The following is a 20,347-nucleotide window of genomic DNA, read 5'->3' on the forward strand; positions in this document are numbered from 1 at the left end:
ATTGAGACTTTCAGGTCCAAAGCCCATACTTTTCTGCCATATCACTCTGCTTCCAGCTAAGAGTTATAGCCAGTCAGCCTGCTTGCTCCAAGACACAATGATTATTTTTCCTAGAGATTTTACTCCATGAGAGACTGAAACTTCACTGATATTTAGCCAAAATTCTCCTCGAGAAAATGTATTCAAAAAAACAGAAACATGGACTATTTTTCTAGAGTTAAATGTTTTTAATTTGGTAAATGTTAAAGATTTGACTTCTTTTTACCAAGGTACAAGGAGGTTTGGGGACTTTAGCTTTTTACCAGCCACAGTGACGTTTTCAGAAATATCTATAGACATTTTTTTAAATCAATAAAATGGTATTAATTAGCATGTGTTTCTCCAATCTCCTGACCCACTAGGGGGTACAAGGTGAACTAACTTAGGATCTTCATTCAATATTTTATGTGAAAGGCAGTCCACAAAATCCTTAAGTTTCTCTCAATTCAAAAATAGTTTTCAAAGGAAATTGTTGGCTGAGCATAAAAAGTCCTGACTTCTTTACTAGTCTCCTTTTATATCACTAGAAATGTAAACAAGATGCCTCCTTATTCATATTATCTATTTTACCCAATTTTTTCTGAAAATTACTGAAACCAGAGATTTCATGGGAAGAGATAGTCTGTGACAGTCAGTTCTTTTATTTTTATTTTTTTCGCAGCAAAGAAAGCTTACATGAAAAAAAAATCCATAACTTTAATCAGATGACAAGATGATGATAGTGTTCTTAAAGAAGGTAACAGGAAAATGAAATTCTTTTATATTAGCTTATAGTTAAGAATTGTTTTTTGGGCCTTCTAAAGAAGAGAGAATAGAGTGACAAGGAAGAAGAAGAGAATGAAAAATTAAGGTTTGAATATTAGTGGGTTAAACTTCAAGCTGGGAAGTTGTTGAAATTATCATAGACTCTTTCTTTGTAGTCCTTTCCTTAGCATGAAAAAATAAGAGAAATGTATTTCCTGCCTATAGCTGGTAACGCTTGCAAATGTTTCTTTGTTGTGGTATAGCTATTGCACTGGAATAAACGCACTGTTACTGAGTAATGATGAAAATATAATTCAACAATAGAGAAAAAGGAAAGAATCGGGTCCCTAGGTATGATAATTAGAAAATTAGCAATTTGACTGAAGGTCAAATGTATGTATAACTACATAAAATCCCCCACAGAGGTATAGCAGCCCTACAGAGGTATCAAAGACCCAGTTATCTCAATGTCTGTAGAATGTTAAACCTATAGATTTCATTTTATGTGGGTTGGTTGGTCTCCCTCTAGGTCATGGCCATTGACCTTACTTATAAACCCGGTTAGGCACCTTGCTCTTGGATGTTCATGATCCATAAGTGACTAGAAGAGATGGTGGATAGTTATTGGTAAATCTTATTTAATTCAAAGAAATAGCTAAACAGCTAAACCATTGTTACCAGCCTCAGAACATGTAAAGAACAGCTCATATGCAGGAATCCAGGACTATGGCTTGGCAATGACCCCACATCTCTAGAAGGTGGTGGGGAGGATTTGTGATTAGTTGGTTCTGGACAAGATAACTATGTTTCTGTTTTATAGATGAGAAATTTAATTGCCAGCTAAGCTGAAGGAGATTAAATCCAAAGGAAATCGGTTTATGAATCCAATTTACAACAAACTGATTTGCAAGTCTTAGCATCTCTCATTATACCTAGCATTATATCAGAAATGTGGGACATACCGGAAGTATTTACAAATCACAGCATCCATCTAATAAGTAGTTAATAACCAAGACTACAACTTACTGGTTTGTGTTGAAAAATAATGCTTAACCTATTTGGTGGTCACAAATTCCTTCGGGGGTCTTTTTTTATTGAAGTATAGTTGACACACAATGTCGCATTAGTCTCAGTGTACAACATAGTGGTTCCATAAGTGTGGGGAATAAGCTTAGGAATTCCCTGAGCTTGCACCGATGGGCTAACAAGGCATAAGGAATTTGAAAGCCACAGGATGTACACACCCAAGTTTGGGTAGACAAGATTAGGTAAATAAGATTAGGTACATGGGGCAAAGGCCCCCAGTATAGGACAAAGGTATAGGAATAGGAAATCTCAGGCTGAAAACATCCAAGATGAGGTAAACAAGATTAGGTATTCAGGACAGAAATGCCCCCCCCCCAACTTAGTGCCATGGCAGAAAGCTGCTTTCACAGGAATGAAGGACCACATAGGTAAACAGGTAAACAGGGCTACAGACCACAGCGGGGTGAAGGTTCCCAGAGGGGAGCTAATTAGCAAAAGAAAGGGGCATTGCTGACCCTGAGGTAGCAAGCTCTGTCTTTCTTGTCTCCTAGACCAGTTCAGGAACAGAGAGAGGAGGCCTCATGTCTGCTGTAAACAACCTTCCACTCAGCACTGGCATTTTGTTTTGTATTGGCCTAAACCTCTAACATCGCATATCTTCAAAACCCCCATTCCCCCACGCCCATGAGTTAATGTTCAAGACTTCATTGTCTCTTTGTGAACATCCGTCACACTTGTAAGCCTTCTGATCCTAATAAAAATGGAGCAACGACCCTTACTCAGGGCTCTTGCTCCTCCCGGACATTAGCCCCTCTCTCATTTTCAATCTTGCGTCCCACTCTCTTACTGGATGAGAGAGAACTCTAGACCCAGAGTCTACGACACACAAGTCTATATGTTCTGCTGTGCTCACCACAAGGGTAGCTACCACCTGCCACCACACAACGCTATTACAACACCATTCACTATATTCCCTATGCTGTACCTTTACTTCCCACTCCTCTTCATCCATTTTGCCCATCCCCCCACCTCCCTCCCTTCTGGCAACCACTGTATGATGTTACTCATGTGTGGAATCTAAAAAACAAACAAACAAGAGCAGAAACAAACCCATAAATACAGGGAATATTTTAACACCATAAATCTTTCTCTCCAGAAAATGTAATGCACATACTTTCAATATTTTGTAGACAATATTCAAGTGTTTACAGGACCTTTAGAGACCACCCACGGACACCAGTTTAAGAAGCGCTGATGGAATTTTCAGTGATCATTGTGTTTGTATCATCTGTTCAGGTATTAATATTTCAAAGAAAACAACAGGGAGAATGCTATTTGATGTGGCTATCACCAGAGAATTGAAAAATGAATGTACAGTAATGTCATCCAAAGTATGGCAAAATCAGTTGTTCTGCTCACTGAAGAAGGTTGCATGTTGGGAGTAAATAACCTTGAGTGTCTTTTGCTAAGGCATCAGTAGCAGGTGCCAAGTCCAAAGTCAAATGCCCATGGCAAAGAGGACATCCTGGTTTCTCTGCTCTAAATGGTTCAGCTCCACGCATTTAGAATTAAATTCCTTTAAGACCATATCATACCTTTATGCCATGGCCTATGGTTCTCAAATATTTGTTTAAGATAAGCCTACCCTCATATGGGCATACTGATTCCAAGATATTCATTCGACACATTTTTTTTCAGTAGGTACAGAAATATAGTGATGAACAAACATACTCTGTTCACGATTTTATGGAATTTTCAGACTAGTGGATTCACCAAGCATGGGCAAAACCAATTTTTTAGAGATATTAGCTTTTTTTGAACTAAGCAGACAAAATAAAACAAAATGCAGCTGAGTTTCCTCACAATGATGTTTACAGTCATTAAAGAAAATTTCCCCAAACTTAAATAAATAACTGTAATGAACTCCTACTATAAGAAAGCATTATCTATAGAGAAAGAAAGAATGAGTAAGAATGAGTGGAGAAAGGAAGGATGAGTATACTCTGGATCCCAACAGCCAAGTGGAAGCTAGAATCTAGGGTGTCAAATTCCAAGGAGAGGTAACAGGCCATATGTGGAGTTCAATTAGATGAACTAGGCTGGTGGCCAAATAAATGTATGAAAAAGCAAAAGTGGAAAATGTAGAAATAAACTGAACTCAAACCAGGCAAGGGAAGTTAAGGGAGGGGAGGGTTTATACTGCTAAATCCTAAAAACTGCCCAAGCAAGTGCATGTTTCTAGAATGTAGCAGAAAGGAGAGATTTGACTAGGAGGCTGGTGAAGAGTTAAACGTTCGGAGAGTCTGTTTGCTTAGCTCTGTCGTTAGAGGTCATAGCCATTTGCATACTTTCAACATGTATCGTCTGTCTGCAAGCAAGCACGTATCTGCTATGGGCTGCATCCTTCATCATTCCTTCAATATTTGCTCCCTTCTCCCCATTCCCTCAAGATGGTGCTTTTGAAATCTTCCTAGTTCAGGCTTACTGTTTGTCCTCCCAGGTTTCTGTGCTCTTCAGGGTAGCATGACCCTGGCGGGCAAAAGGCCCAGGTCACAGGCGGCAGTTTCATTGACTCAGCAATTAGTCTGCCTGGTGCCCTCCACTGTGGCTCTATTCCATCTCCTTGAGTTCATTGTCAGCCTGCTGTTCACCAAACTGAGCCAGGCTCTGGAACGCACCTCCTGCCTGCGGCACTGCCTTTTGCCATTTGGCTCTGTTGAGCCAGTTGACCAATCTTTGCCACCATAGCTACTCCACGGCTAGTTATATCCTTTCACCATCTGGATGTCTTTCTCTCATTTTGGGGGTTGGAGATGGCATGTTTGATAGTCCACTTTGGAGACAACTATGCCACACTCTTCTGCTGGATAGCATCTAAGAAGATAGACAGTTGAAAGTATCACCAGGAAATGGCAACAATTATGTAGCTGCTGCTACTGTCTCTGCTGATACCACAAAAGCCCCAATTCTCTGGTCACTGCGTGACCCAGTTCTTGGCCCCTTGCTGACGTTTCCAGCATGACAAAGAAACAGTGACTGAAAGGAGCAACAGACTAATGTCATCTTGCCAGATGAAGCTGCTTGTTTGTCAAATGTCAAGGCTTTGCCTCTTCAGATTTCACTCTTCTGCAAAATACTCTGCACCCAAGTGCCCTGGAAAATGGTAAAGGCTCTTAATTCAACCCCAGGGCATGTGAAATTTGCTGGATGTGATGATTCTAAAGAGCCTCAGACGGTTTCTTTTTGGTTATAGTAACTGCCAAAACTATTATAAACCCTCTTAGGAAACAGTGTTGGAAGGGAATTAAATTTGAAGTTTCAGTATTCCCAGTTCATTTGCAAGCCACCAGACACAACCATGCAGCAAGCAGTGACAACATGCTAATGAGATTTCAGTGTGTTACACTGATCAGCTGAAAGACCATTAAAAAATATCTGTCAGGGGCGCCTGGGTGGCTCCGTCGGTTGAGCATCCGACTTCGGCTCAGGTCACGATCTCACGGTCCGTGAGTTCGAGCCCCGCATCGGGCCCTGGGCTGATGGCTCAGAGCCTGGAGCCTGCTTCCCATTCTGTGTCTCCCTCTCTCTCTGACCCTCCCCGTTCATGCTCTGTCTCTCTCTGTCTCAAAAATAAATAAACGTTAAAAAAAATTAAAAAAAAAAATATATATATATCTGTCAGAGTGTTGACTGTCCATTTAAATTTGGAATGATTTTAGAGGCCTCTTTCTGCCTACAGTTCTTACAGTAAAAAAGAACACACTGGCTGCAAAATGCTCAGCTGGGAAGACTTGAGGTAGCATAGGGCTTTGTTCTAAACCTTTTTAGATAAGATCATTTCTGATGATGAGAAAAGATAAGAAGGAACCCAGCCAAGGAAGTAGACCACGTAAGATTAGTGTTAGAGAAATATGCCAATTCATGTTAAATGTGCACGTGTGTGTGTGCGTGTGCTCAATTATTTATAGTGTAAAATATAGTTATGCTTACCAAACATGTTATCTTATGACAACCATTGGTTTGAGCCTAAAAAATTCTAATGTAACTGGAAAGCAGGTTAACCCACTCAATTCTTGTATAAAAAGGGATAATTACTGGTACTCTTTCCCTGTTTCACTTACTTAAAACACATATCATCTAAAGATGGCCAAAAGAAACTGGGTGGATGGGTGGGAGGCAAGGAGGAGGATATCCTGGAAATCTTAAAACCCTTGAAACTGAAAATATATCTGGACTCATAAGGAATCCCATATTGTGCAATGCTGATGGGTACCCTCGTGTGTTTATTCACTGTGTAATACATTATACACATACAGTCACACAGAGCTATTGAATATTTGCTGCTTACTTTATAAGAATGTTATGACTGCACTATATTTGTACTTTCAGAGGAAATTCATAATATTCAAATCAATGTTCGAATCACTTAAAGAAAGTAAGATATCAGTTTTTTTTTTAATTTTTTTTCAACGTTTTTGAAAATTTTTATTTTTTAAAAATCACAAAGATAAGAGATAGAAGGTAAAAGAAACAAAACTCATAGGTAAAGAAAATCTTTCAAAGGCAGCCCCTGAAATGTGATCTAAGATGAATATCTGATCATAAGGACCTCATGGTGGAGACCAGTCTAAACGGAACAGTGATGTTGCTGAGTTTCCATTGTTTTATTAAAACCAGTTGGTTTATACAGGGAAGACTCTTATCTCAGAACTTAATAACTCATGTAATAATATTTTTTCCTTAATTAGCATTTATCTTGAGCTAGATTCCATGCAAAACTAATTAATATACAGGCATCATCTCATTTCGTCCTTACAACACCTGTTAAAGATAAGAATTATAACTATCTTCATTTTACAAAGGAAGAAACTAAGTCTGAGATTAGATAAGTAACATGCCTAAGATCACCAAATTAATAAGAAATGAAACTGTCATAAATTCTCACTGCAGTGTTCATGCCCTGCGCTCTCTCAGTTTGGGACTCTCTTGTGTTGCTATGCAAAATGATAGAGAAATTGGTCTGTGTAGGTCATCATTTTCCATCTTACACTGGTCTGTGTAGGTGATGAAATATAGTATCAGCCATTTATATAATTTAAAAATTTTGGCAGCCACATTAAAAAGAAAAAAATAGGTAAAATTAATTTTAAATAATCCAATATATCTAAACACATCATTTCACATGAAGTGCTCAATAGCTCAATGTGGCTGGTGGCCACCATATTGCACAGAACGGATCCCAATTGCCTGATTTTCAAATCACCAGACCTCTCAGATGACTCTTGGTTAATGGCTGTTAAAGAAAGTGGTGATTATTCCAAAATATTTTTATGGATGGGTCTACAGGAAATCTAGCCGATACATAAATATACAACATTTTGAACCTTCTGGAAACAACAGGAAGAAATATACAAATGGGATCTGTTCATGTCAAAAGAGAGAAGGAAGAAGAGGAGGAGTAGACAGAAGAAGAAAAGGAGGAAAGCCCATTATAGGTGTTTATAAGTAAATAAGAGCTAAAGCTTATTTGAACACATGGACATTGAACTGAGGCTTCAAGACTAAGCTGCAGAAAAGATCATTTCTGAGGAAACAGAGACAGCTGTAAATATATGTAAATACATTTGATTAAAATGAATGAAGAGGGAGTCTGCAGTTTTGCTCATATGTTATGACTAACACAGTTTGGCTTTGTGTTGAATCTTTAACGAAGCTTGGCTAAAAATACTGTTGTCGATTCAATCAGCTGCTGTGATGCTTGTAGGACCTGTTATTCTGTAAGGAAGGATGAAACCTACAGGAGGAGGTGGAAATAAATGAGAGAGAGCTGATAAGTGATCAGAGTCCATGGGCACAAGGTGACATGTCTGCAATTTTCACACAGGTCACAGAGGCTCACCAACCCCACATCTCACCTTGTTCTGCCTCCCGCCTACACCTCAAGTTTTGACCAGGAAGAACTTCTGTCATCCCACCGTCCTACATCAGTTCTCCTTTTTCAGAAAGGAACCACAATTCCCCAACACCCTGAACTTTGAGGGAAGGACCGTGCACTATTCAGGGTTGTATCACAGATGCCTTGCCTGACCGGGAACAAAAAGTATTTTGTCGAATGGTCATTCTCATGTACTGGGCTTTGGGGGCTTGGTTGACTTCAGACTTCCACTGTATCCCTCAAATAATTTTAAGAGGTCTCTTAGAGAAATGGCTCTAGCCCCTAGAGCCATTACCTCTGAGCCGTGAGAACCCGGATAAGTTATTGCCTCAGTTTTCTCACCAAGAATAATTCATAGCACATAGTAGACACTCCTTATTTGTTGAACAAATGAATGAATGGCCCTGTTTCACAGCAGCTACCAAAGCATAGGTTTTGTTACTGAGGTTGAATCCTCTGATTGTGGACCCTCATGTTAAGAACTTCTGCTCAGGAATTTAGGAAGATCAAAGAGAATGAGAGGCTAGATAGGCATCAGAAAGACCTGGGGAGCCACTCTCCCCGTGCACATACATATGGTTTAAGTCAGGCAGTTGTAAAACAAAAACCCAAGAGTGAGATCTCAGAGATCAGAGTTAAAAGAAGGACTGTAGGAGGGATGACAGGCTACAAACCATTTTCAGAAAAAAGACACAGAAACTCAGATTTTGCACAAGGGAGCTCCAGAATTGAGAAGGTGGCTCGTCTTGCATCCAGGTGTGCTGTTAGGATGAGTACTTGGAAGGAAAGTTAAGGTCAGGCGGGGGGTGCCTGAAGGATTCCAGCCACAAATGAGTGCACCTCCTCCTGATGTCATTATTTTAAGTGATGGGTTCCAGGCCCAGAAGGATCTATAAATTGGGAGTTACAGGTACTGGGTATGTCACAAGTTCTCCCTGCAGTGCTCACGCCCTGCTCTCGCTCTTTTCCTAAGACTCTATGCTCAGCTAAGGATCACGGGAAGAACAAGTCCTTTTCTGTAAACCACACGGGAGAGGAACTGTCAGTATCTACCTCCCTGCCTTCACCCTTCCAGGCTGGAGAAGGCTCAGGCCCACCTCAGATGAGTCAAATTCCCTCAGGGTTTCCTGTCTTAGTTTTCACTGTGGTTTGCTGAGGAGATTTTGTTTTTTCAGTTTATTTATTTTGAGAGAGAGAGAGTGTACAGGGAAGGGGCAGAGAGAGCAGAAGAGACAGAATCCCAAGCAGGCTCTGCACTGTCAGCACAGAGAGCGATGCGGGGCTTAAACTCACAAACCATGAGGCCATGTCCAGAGATGAAACCAAGAGTAGGGCACTTAACTGACTGAGCCACCCAGAAGCCCCTACTGAGGAGACTTTTAAAAATTAGTATTGATAACTTGTTTCTCAAAGCAAACTCGACACCACCCTCCTAGTTCCATGAAAAATAAAGTCAGCTATCGTTAATAACTTTCCCATTTTTAAAGGTAAGGTTTTATATATGTATTATTTTTTGAGGGGGGGGAGGAGAAGAGGGAGAGAGAGTGTCTTAAGTAGGCTCCACTCTCAACACAGAGCCCATTGTGGGGCTTGATCTCACCACTGTGAGATCATGACCTGAGTCGAAATCAAGAGCCCATGCTTAACCAACTGAGCCACCCAAGCACCCCAGGTTTTATGACTTTTAAAAGTTACAAAAAAAAAAAAAAAAAAAAACCAACACCTGGGGACATTTTCCTTGCCTTCAATTTAATAATAAGCCAAAAGATGTTTTTGAAGCAGCTACTAAGTGCCAGGAACTGTGGGCTACCAGGATGCACAGTGTGGATGGATTAGACTGATGCCATTAGAAGAGTTCATGGTCACAGAGGGAAAGAGACAAACCATCGTAAGTGTGGAGAGTGTTGCAATGGAAACCCCGGGGTGTAATGGGAACATATAATTTGGAGGTCTCACCTGAATTGGAGGTACAAAGTGTAGTTGGGAAATGCTTTCTCGAGGAAGTGACGTTTAAATTTAAGAAACTTAAGTTCGCCTGAAGAAACCATGGTCACACCAGGGAAATAAAATGATCTCAGATACAGCAGAAGGAAGAAGAATAATGTGTTTATAGAAAAAGCAGATGCCTGACTTTACTAGTCTACAGGATTCTAAGCCCAGGAGAAGTAATACATGCAACAGAGATGTTATACATGGAAACATGATGGAGATTCCTGAAAGCTATACAGGGAACTAAGACTTAATGGGCTGGGAAATAGGGAGCCACAGAAGGTTGTAAAGATATGACATGATGAAATTAAGATTCTAAAAAGCAGGAGGTAGATTTGATTGACAGACAATAAAACTGGACTAAAAGAATCTGTCTGAAGTATCTATGTACGAAAGGATGAGGATCTAAATTATGGAAATAGACATAGGTAAAATTAAAGGAAAAAAGCATGTCATGATTAACTTGATTGTATATAAACCGAGAAACTCATTATGAGACTTCAAGTGCCCTGGCCAGTCAGTGGGTGGATTCAAGAGCCAGATTTGGAAGAAGGGGTGAGGAGAGCATGGAAAACTCAGGTTTGGACATTTTGAGTTTGAAATGTACTATTATTCACTCTTCCTTGTTACAACTCTCTGCGGCTTATTTTTTGTTTGACTTCCTAAAGACAACTTCCCTGAGGCACACTCAATTGTTGGGTAGGGAAGAGTCCCTTTCATGTACTATAAATGAAGTTGTAATTGCTCACAAAAGAAAACCAAATTTTGAGAACATTTTCTGAATATTTAGATTTCTAATTAACTAATTTAGATTTCTAAAATTAACTAATATTTATTGAGCACATGTGAGAAACCTAAATTGGGATTATTTTTGCCACATGGTAGTTCTTTAAATGCCAAGGAGAGCTGTTTTGTTTCATGTGGGGGTTGAATCATCTTTAATTTTGTTTTTGTGATGATCATTCATTGAAGTGCCCTTGTTTTTAGTGGAGAGACAAGGCTAAACTCAGAAATAATCTGAATTTGTGGTATAAATTATGAAGTTGGTCAGAATATTCCACTTCTTAAAAAGCAAAAACAAAGAAACAAACAAACAAAAAGCTCAAGTGCAAAACAGGATTTACATTTAAACCCGGCTTTACCATTGAGATGAAAGGAATCTGTCTGAAGGATTATCCTAAAGCCTTCCTCCCTTCGGACAACTGTGTAGTTTACAAATGTGTAGCTGAATAAAAAACACGGTGTTTAGCCCACATGATGGGCATTAGGTCTTTGTCCTATTTTCTTACATCTCAATATGCATTGGCTTCCTTTACTGATTTTCCCCGTTTTAGTTGTTGCTTTATGTTACTTATGTGCCTTTTGTTTTCCCATTTATGTCAGGGAGGTAGAAACTACTCACCATGCCAGCCTCACCTCCCTGCTGCAAGTAACTTCCTGCTCTCTGCTCACACATAAAGGCTATCTGGGGTCACTCTAGGACAGCTGGAGGACCCAGCAGTTCTATGCTCCCTATCTTTATCATGTTCCCTTCTAACTTGTCAGCGTATGTCTATACTAAACTGGGAAGTATAGTTCTCTCCTTCTGAATACTTTTTATTTTGAGATATCTTTGAGGAAAGTTTCTTATTCTTCATTCTTATTCTTATAGTTTATTACATCCTTTCATACACGTTATTGTTTCTACAAATTAGGTCTCTAAAGACCTCTACTAAGTGACAGTGTTGGCCAAATGACAATTTTCTCTTCTTAGGGTAAAATTTTTTTTCCTTTTTTTGTTTTTAATTTAAATTTTGGTTAGTATACAGTGCCATATTGGTTTCAGGAGTAAAATTCAGTGATTCATCACTTACATACAACACCCAGTGCTCATCACAACAAGTGCCCTCCTTAATACCCATCACGCACATAGCCCAACTCCCACACACATCCCTCTGTCAACCCTCGGTTTGTTCTTTATCATTAAAGTCTCTTGGGGTTTGTTTCCCTCTCTTCTTTTTTATTCCCTCCTTTCCCATGTGTTCATCTGTTTTGTTTCTTAAATTCCACTTATGAGTGAAATAATATTGTATTTGTCTTCCTCTAATTGACTTATTTCACTTAGCATAATACATTCCAGCTCCATCCATGTTGTTGCAATAGCAAGATTTCATTCTTTTTGATGGCCAAGTAATATTCTATTGTATATATATATACCATATCCTCTTTATCCATGCATCAGTTGATGGATATTTGGGCTATGGTTTGGCTATTATTGATAATGCTGCCATAATCGTTAGGGTTCATGTATCCCTTCAAATCTTTATTTTTGTATCCTTTGGGTAAATACCTAACGGTGCAATTGCTGGATCATAGGGTAGTTCTATTTTTAGTTTCTTGAGGAACCTCCATAATGTTTTCAGAGTAGGTGCACTAGTTTGCATTACCACCAACAGTGCAAGAGGGTTCCCGTTTCTCCGCATCTTTGCCAACAACTATTGTTTCTTGTGTTGTTAATAGTAGCCATTATGACAGGTATGAGGTGATATCTCATCATGGTTTTGATTTGTATTTCGCTGATGATGGGTGATGCTGAGCACCTTTTCGTGTGCCTGTTAGCGATCTGGATATCTTCTTTGGAAAAGTATCTATTCATGCCTTCTGCCCATTTCGCACTGGATTATTTGTTTTATGGGTGTTGAATTTGCTAAGTTCTTTATAGATTTTGGATACTAGCCCTTTATCAGATATGCCATTTGTAAATATCTTCTCCCATTCCATAAGCTGCCTTTTAGTTTTGGAGATTGTTTCGTTCTCTGTGCAGAAGTTTTTTTATCTTGATGAAGTCCCAATAGTTTATGCTTGCTATTACTTCCCTTGCCTTCATGGACCTGTCTTGTAAGAAGTTGCTGTGACAGAGGTCAAAGATGTTTCTGCCTGCTTTCTCCTCTAGGATTTCGATGATTTTCTGTCTCATATTTAGGTCTTTCATCCATTTTGAATTTATTTTTGTGTGTGGTGTAAGAAAGTGGTCCAGTTTCATTCTTCTACATGTTGCCGCCCAGCGTTCACAGCACCGTTTGCTAAAGAGACAGTCTTTTTTCCATCAGATATTCTTTCCTGCCTTGTTGAAGATTACTTGACTGTATAGGTGTGGGTCCATTTCTAGGTTTTCTACTCTGTTCCACTGGTCTATGTGTCTGTTTTTGTGCCCTTACCATACTGTCTTGATGACTACAGCTTTGTAATATGGCTTGAAATTCAGAATTGTGATATCTCATTTTGTTTTCCTTTTTCAGGATTGCGTTGGCTATTCGGGTTTTTTTGTGGTTTCATGCAAATTTTAGGATTATTTGTTCTAGCTCTGTGAAAAATACTGGTGGTATTTTATTAGGAATTGCATTAAATGTGTAGATTTCTGGAGTGCCTACATGGCTCAGTCAGTTAAGCAACCAACTCTTGGTTTCAGTTCAGGTCATGATCTTACATTTCATGAGCATGAGCCCTGTGCCCACTTGGGAGTTTCTCTCACCCTCTCTCTCTTCCCCCCCCCCCAACTTGTGTGTGCACACTTCCTCTCTCTCACTCAAAATAAATAAATAAATATATTTTTTTTAATGTGTAGATTGCTTTGAGTGGTGTAGACATTTAAACAATGTGTGTTCTTCCAATCCATGAGCATGGAATGCTTTTCCATTTTTTGTGTCCTCTTCAATTTCTTCATAAGTGTTGTATAGTTTTCAGAATATAGATCTTTTACCTTTTTACTTAGGTTTATTCCTAGGTATCTTATTGTTTTTGCAATAAGCAAATGGGATTGATTTTTTTAATTCTTTTTCTGCCTCTTTGTTATTGCTGTAAGTGGGATGTTAAAGTCCTCTACTGCTATTGTATTATTATTGATGAGTTTCTTTGTTTGTTATTAGTTGATTTATATATTTGGGCTTTCAAGTGTGGGGCGTAAATATTGATAATTGTTAGAACTTCTTGATGGATAGACACCTTAATTTTGATATAATACCCTTCCTCATCTCTTGTTACAGTCTTTGTTTTAAAATCTAGTTTGTCTGATATAAGCATGACTACTCTGGCTTTCTTTTGACATCCATTAGTATGATAGATGGTTCTCCATCCCCTCACTTTCAATCTGCAAGTGTTTTAAGTCTAAAATGAGTCACTTGTAGGCAGCATATAGATGGATCTTTTTTTTTGAAATCCATTTTGATACCCTATGTCTTTTGATTGGAACACTTAGTCCATTTGCATTCAGAATGATTCTTGAAAGATATGAATTTAATGACATTCTGTTACCTGTAGAATTAGTGCTTCTGGTGATGCTCTAGTCTTTGGGGTTTGGTCCTTTCTGGTCCTTTCTAGTCTCTGTTGCTTTTGGTCTTTATTTTTTTCTACACTTAAAGAGTCCCACTTAAAATTTCTTATATGGCTGGTTTTGTGGTCACAAACTCCTCTAGTTTCTGTTTGTCTGGGAAACTCTTTATCTCTCTATTTTGAGTGACAGCCGTGCTGTATAGAATATTCTTCACTGCATTTTTTTTTCCATTTATCACATTGAATGTCTCTTGCTACTCTTTTCTGTCCTGCCAAGTTTCTGTGGGCATATCTGTTTTGAACCTGATCTGTCTTCCCTCATACATTAAGGACATTTTTGCCCTTGCTATTTTCAGGATTTTTTCTTTGTCTCCGTATTTTGTGATTTTGACTATGATATATCTTGGCAATGGTCAGCTTTTGGGAGTTCTCTGTGCTTCTTGGATTTTTTTTTTCAATTTGCAATGGTATCTATCTATCTATTTATTTATTTATTTATTTATTTATTTATTTTTTCTTTTATTGATGTGATGAATCACGTTAATTGTTTTGCAGATATTGAACCAGCCCTGCATCCCAGGTATAAATCCCACTTGGTCGTGGTGAATAATATTTTTAATGTATTGTTGGAGCCAGTTGGCTAATATCTTGTTGAGGATTTTTGCATCCATGTTCTTCAGGGAAATTGATCTATAGTTCTCCTTTTTAGTGGGGTCTTTGTCTGGTTTCGGAATCAAGGTAATGCTGGCTTCACAAAAAGAGTTTGGAAGTTTTCCTTCCGTTTCTATTTTTTGGAACAGTTTCAGGAGAATAGGTGTTATTTCTTCCTTAAATGTTTGGTAGAATTCCCCTGGAAAGCCCTCTGGTCCTGGACTCTTGGTTTTTGGCAGATTTTTGATTACTAATTCGATTTCCTTACTGGTTATGGGTCTGTTCAATTTTTCTATTTCTTCCTGTTTCAGTTTTGGTAGTGTATATGTTTCTAGGAATTTGTCCATTTCTTCCAGATTGCCCGTTTTATTGGCATATAATTGTTCATGATGTTCTCTTATTACTGTTTTTATTTCTGTTGTGTTGGTTGTGATCTCTCCTCTTTCATTCTTGATTTTACTTATTTGGGTCCTTTCCTTTTTCTTTTTGATCAAACTGGCTAGTGGTTTATCAATTTTGTTAATTCTTTCAAAGAACCAGCTTCTGGTTTCATTGATCTGTTCTACTGGGTTTTTTTGGTTTTGATAGCATTAATTTCTGCTCTAATCTTTATTATTTCCTGTCTTCTGCTGGTTTTGGGTTTTATTTGCTGTTTCTTTTCCAGCTCCTTAAGGCATAAGGTTAGGTTGTGTATCTGAGATCTTTCTTCCTTCTTTAGGAAGGCCTGGATTGCTATATACTTTCCTCTTATGACCGCCTTTGCTGCATCCCAGAGGTTTTGGGTTGTGGTGTTATCATTTTCATTGACTTTCATATACTTTTTAATTTCCTCTTTAACTGCTTGGTTAGCCCATTCATTCTTTAGTAGGATGTTTTTCAGTCTCCAAGTATTTGTTAACTTTCCAAATTTTTTCTTGTGGTTGATTTCGAGTTTCATAGCATTGTGGTCTGAAAATATGCGCAGTACGATCTCAATCTTTTTGTACTTACTTAGGGCTGATTTTTGTCCCAGTATATTGTCTATTCTGGAGAACGTTCCATGTGCACTGGAGAAGAATGTATATTCTGCTGCTTTGGGATGAAATGTTCTGAATATTTCTGTGAAGTCCCTCTGGTCCAATGTGTCATTCAAAGCCATTGTTTCCTTGTTGATTTTTTGATTAGATGATCTGTCCATTGTTGTGAGGGGGTGTTGAAGTCTCCTACCATTATGGTATTACTATTGATGAGTTTCTTTATGTTTGTGATTAATTGATTTATATATTTGGGTGCTGCCACATTTGGTGCATAAATGTTTACAATTGTTAGGTCTTCTTGGTCTATAGCCCCCTTGATCATGATATAATGCTCTTCTGCATATCTTGATACAGTCTTTATTTTAAAGTCTAGATTTTCTGATATAAGTATGACTACTCTGGCTTCCTTTTGTTAACATTAGCATGATAGATGGTTCTCCATCCCCTTATTTTCAATCTGTAGGTGTCTTTAGGTCTAAAGTGGGTCTCTTGTAAACAGCATATAGATGGGTCTTGTTTTCTTATCCATTCTGTTACCCTATGTCTTTTGATTGGAGCATTGAGTCCATTGACGTTTAGAGTGAGTACTGAAAGATATGAATTTATTGCCATTATGATGCTTGTAGAGTTGGAGTTTCTGGTGGTGTTCTCTGGTCCTTTCTAATCTTTTGTTGCTTTTTTTTTTTTGTGTGTGTGTGTGTATATATATATATATATATTTTTTTTTCATCTTTCCTCCCCCTGAGAGAGTCCCCCTTAAAATTTCTTGCAGGGTGGTTTAGTGGTCACAAACTCCTTTAATTTTTGTTTGTCTGGGAAACTTTTCATTTCTCCTTCTATTTTGAATGACAGCCTTGCTGGATAAAGAATTCTTGGCTGCATATTTTTCTGATTCAGCACACTGAATATATCCCGCCACTCCTTTCTGGCCTGCCAAGTTTCTGTGGATAGGTCTGCTGCAAACCTGATCTGTCTTCCCTTGTAGGTTAGGGACTTTTTTTCCCTTGTTGCTTTCATGATTCTCTCCTTGCTTGAGTATTTTGTGAATTTCACTATAATATGCCTTGCTGATGGTCGGTTTTTGTTGAATCTAATGGGAGTCCTCTGTACTTACTGGATTTTGATGTCTGTGTCTTTCTCCAGGTTAGGAAAGTTGTCTGCTATTATTTGCTCACATAACCCTTCAACCCCTTTTTCTCTCTCTTCCTCCTCTGGGAAGCCTATGATTCTGATGTTGTTCCTTTTTAATGAGTCACTGATTTCCCTAATTCTTAAATCGTGCTCTTTTGCTTTAATTTCCCTCTTTTTTTTCCTGCTTCATTATTCTCTATAAATTTGTCCTCTGTATCACTGATTCTCTGTTCTCCCTCATCCATCCTTGCCGCCACTGCATCCATCCGTGATTGCAGCTCAGTTATAACATGTTTAATTTCATTCTGGCTATTTTTTACTTCTTTTATCTCTGCAGAAAGGGATTCTAATCTATTTTTTACTCCAGCTAGTATTCTTATTATCGTGATTCTAAATTCTGGTTCAGACATCTTGCTTGTATCTATGTTGGTTAAATCCCTGGCTGTCGTTTCTTCGTGCTCTTTCTTTTGGAGTGAATTCCTTTGTTTTGTCATTTTGAAGGGAGAAAAGGAATTAATGAGGTAGAGAAATTGAAATTAAAAATGTTAAATTAAAAAAATATTAAAATTAAGAATTAAAAATTAAAAACACACACACACAAATCGAATAGATGATGCTAGATCCTAGGTGTGTTTTGGTCTGGGTGTTGAAAGTAGTTTGACAGATTAGAGAAACAAAAAAAAAGCAGAGGGGGAGGGAAAAAAAAGGAAATCATTTGAGAATTTGAAAAAATGAATACACTGAAGTAGACTAAAATGATATGATGTGGGTAAAATAGAATTTGAAAAAATATACACAAAAGTAGAGAATATAGTAGGAAAAAATTAAAGAAAAATATTTTTAATAAAAATTAAAAAGAAATATGAATTTTTTTGTTTTCTGTATTTAAGAATAAAGAAAAGAAAAGAAAAAGAGAAAAAAGATAAAAAAGAAAAAGAGAAAAGAAAAGAAAAAAGAAATCATTTCAAAATTTGAAAAAGTGAATACACTGTAGTAGACTGAAATAAAATGATGGGAGTAAGATAGAATTTGAAAAAATTTAAATAAAAGCAAAAAATATAGTAATTAGGATTAAATAAAAATATTTTTAAAAGAAATTGAAAGTAAAAATGAAGTTTTTCTCTTTCTTCATTCAAGAAAAAGAAAAGAAATGAAAAAGAAAGAAAAGAACGGAAATTGTTTGAAAATTTGAAAAGGTGAGTACACTGAAGTAGACTAAAATAAAATAATGGAAGTAAAGTAGAATTTGAAAAAATTTACACAAAAGTAAAAAATATAGTAATAAAAATTAAAGACAGATATTTTTAATAAAAATTGAAAATAAAAATGAGTTTTTTCTCTTTCTGTATCCAAGAAAAAGAAAAGAATTGTAAAAGAGACAAAGGAAAAAGAGAAAAAAAAGAAAGAAAGAAAATTGAATAGATGAACCTGCTAACAGATTGAAGTGGGACTGAAATTGCTTCATTTTCCCCTAGAGGTCAGTCCATGTAGCTCTTTATACTCCATAAATTAAGCCGGCGGTGAGGTTTGTGTTCTTGAAGAGCGAAGTTGGCCCAGTTGGGCGAGGCTTAGTGTAACAGCTACGCTCTCCACTAGATGGCGCTGCTAGACTACTGGGGTGCATTGCTGTGCTGCTCATAGGTGCGCATGCACATACACGGGAGCGATGAAAATGGCACCACCCAGCTACCCAGTCTGTTCTCCCAGATCAGCAATCCCGCACTGGTCCTCTGTCTTCAGCTCTCGTCCACTCCCCGCTTTTCCACTCTCCGTGACCAGGCCCCAGGCAGTACCTCTCTCCCAAGTTTTGTCTCAGATGCAGCTGTTTTCCTCCGCCCCTTACTTCCGAAGGACTGTGGCTTTGAGAGTCTCACTGAGCCACGGCTGAATGAGCAATGGCCGAATGCCGGCTGCACCCAGGAACGCCTGCTGGACCCTGCTGTTGCCGGTGCCCCGAGACTGCAGCCAGGTGCCAACCTGCCCCCCAAAAAGATCGCGAGACAGTGTAGCCTCAGCGTTTCAGGGATTATGGAAAATCGCAACACACATCGGGCACCAGGATTCACCCTCAATGACCTTGCCCCAACACCAGTGAATGTGGCTGCCTTCTGAGGTCTGCTGGGACAAGGTGGCTTCAACAGTCTCTACCAAGTGTCCTTCCAGCAGTGGAACCGCTTTTCCCCATGTGGCCTGAGAACCTCCCAGACCCCACTCTATTCCTGGGGATTCACCTTTTCTACCAGAGCACCGCTGTGGAGTTGCAGCCTTTGCGCTCCCCTCATTTACAGTCTTAATGGAATTTAAACCCTCTCCTTTCCCCTTTCTCCCTTTTTAGTTTAGTCCCTGCCGCTGTTTTTAATTTCCACTTTCTCTCCAGCTGCTTTTGGGGAGGGGTGCTTTTCCCATATGCTCTCCCCTCCCCAGTCTCCCTCCTCTCTCTGCCCACAAAAGGGGTTCCCTACCTTTCGCGGCTTCTTGCTCCCCAAGTTCAGCTCTTCGTGTCGTGTACCTGCTGAATTCTGTGGTTCAGGTTGTGCAGATTGTTGTGTTAATCTTCCAGTCGGTTTTCTAGGTGTGTAGGATGGTTTAGTGTTGGTCTGGCTGTATGTCATGGATGCGAGACACACAAAAAGCTTCCGTGCTGTTCCGCCATCTTGGCTCCTCTGCTGTGCTTCTTGGATTTTGATGTCTGTGTCCTTCCCCAGATGAGGGGAGTTATCAGCTATAATTTGCTCCCATATACCTTCTGCCACTTTTCCTCTCTTTTCATCTTCTGGAACTCCTATAATACGAATGTCATTATGTCTTGGGGCACCTGGGTGGCTCAGTTGGGTATCAGACTTCAGCTCAGGTCATGATTTCATGGTCCATGGGTTCGAGCCCCGGACTGGGCTCTGAGCTGACAGCTTGGAGCCTGCAGCCTGCTTCAAATTCTGTGTCTCCCTCTCCCTCTCTCTCTTTCTCTTTCTCTTTCTCTGCCCCTCCCTCATTCACATTCTATCTCTCTCTCTTTCAAAAAATAAGCATTAAAAACATTTTTGTAAATGAATGGCATTACCTTTTAATAAATCACTGAGTTCCCCAAGTCTGTCTTTGTGATCCCTGACTTTGTTTCTCTCTTGTTTTCAGCATCATTATTTCCCATAATTTTATCTTCTATATTTCTCATTTGCTCCTCTTTGTTTTTATGGCCTTCATTTAGGTTTGCCTCTTGGTTACAGCATTTTTAAATTTCAGTCTGACTAAAATTTAGGTCTTTCATCTCTGCAAAAAGGGATTCTCTAGCCCAGCTATTGTCCTTTTAATCCTTTTAATCATTTTAAATTCTAATTCAGACATCTTACTTGCATGTGCTTTGACTAAATCCCTGGCTGTCATTTTATCCTGTCCTTTCTTTTGAGGTGAATTCCTCCATCTTGTTATTTGGGAGGAATAATAATAATAATAATAATAGAATGAAATAAAAACTTTTAAATTTTTTAAAACTCGAATAAAGGAAGTGAAAGGA

This window comes from Lynx rufus, unplaced genomic scaffold, assembly GCF_022079265.1.
Source record: "Lynx rufus isolate CCGP_SWC_20201006 ecotype Redwood Valley unplaced genomic scaffold, mLynRuf1.p SCAF_1, whole genome shotgun sequence".
In the NCBI taxonomy this organism is placed as follows: domain Eukaryota; kingdom Metazoa; phylum Chordata; class Mammalia; order Carnivora; family Felidae; genus Lynx; species Lynx rufus.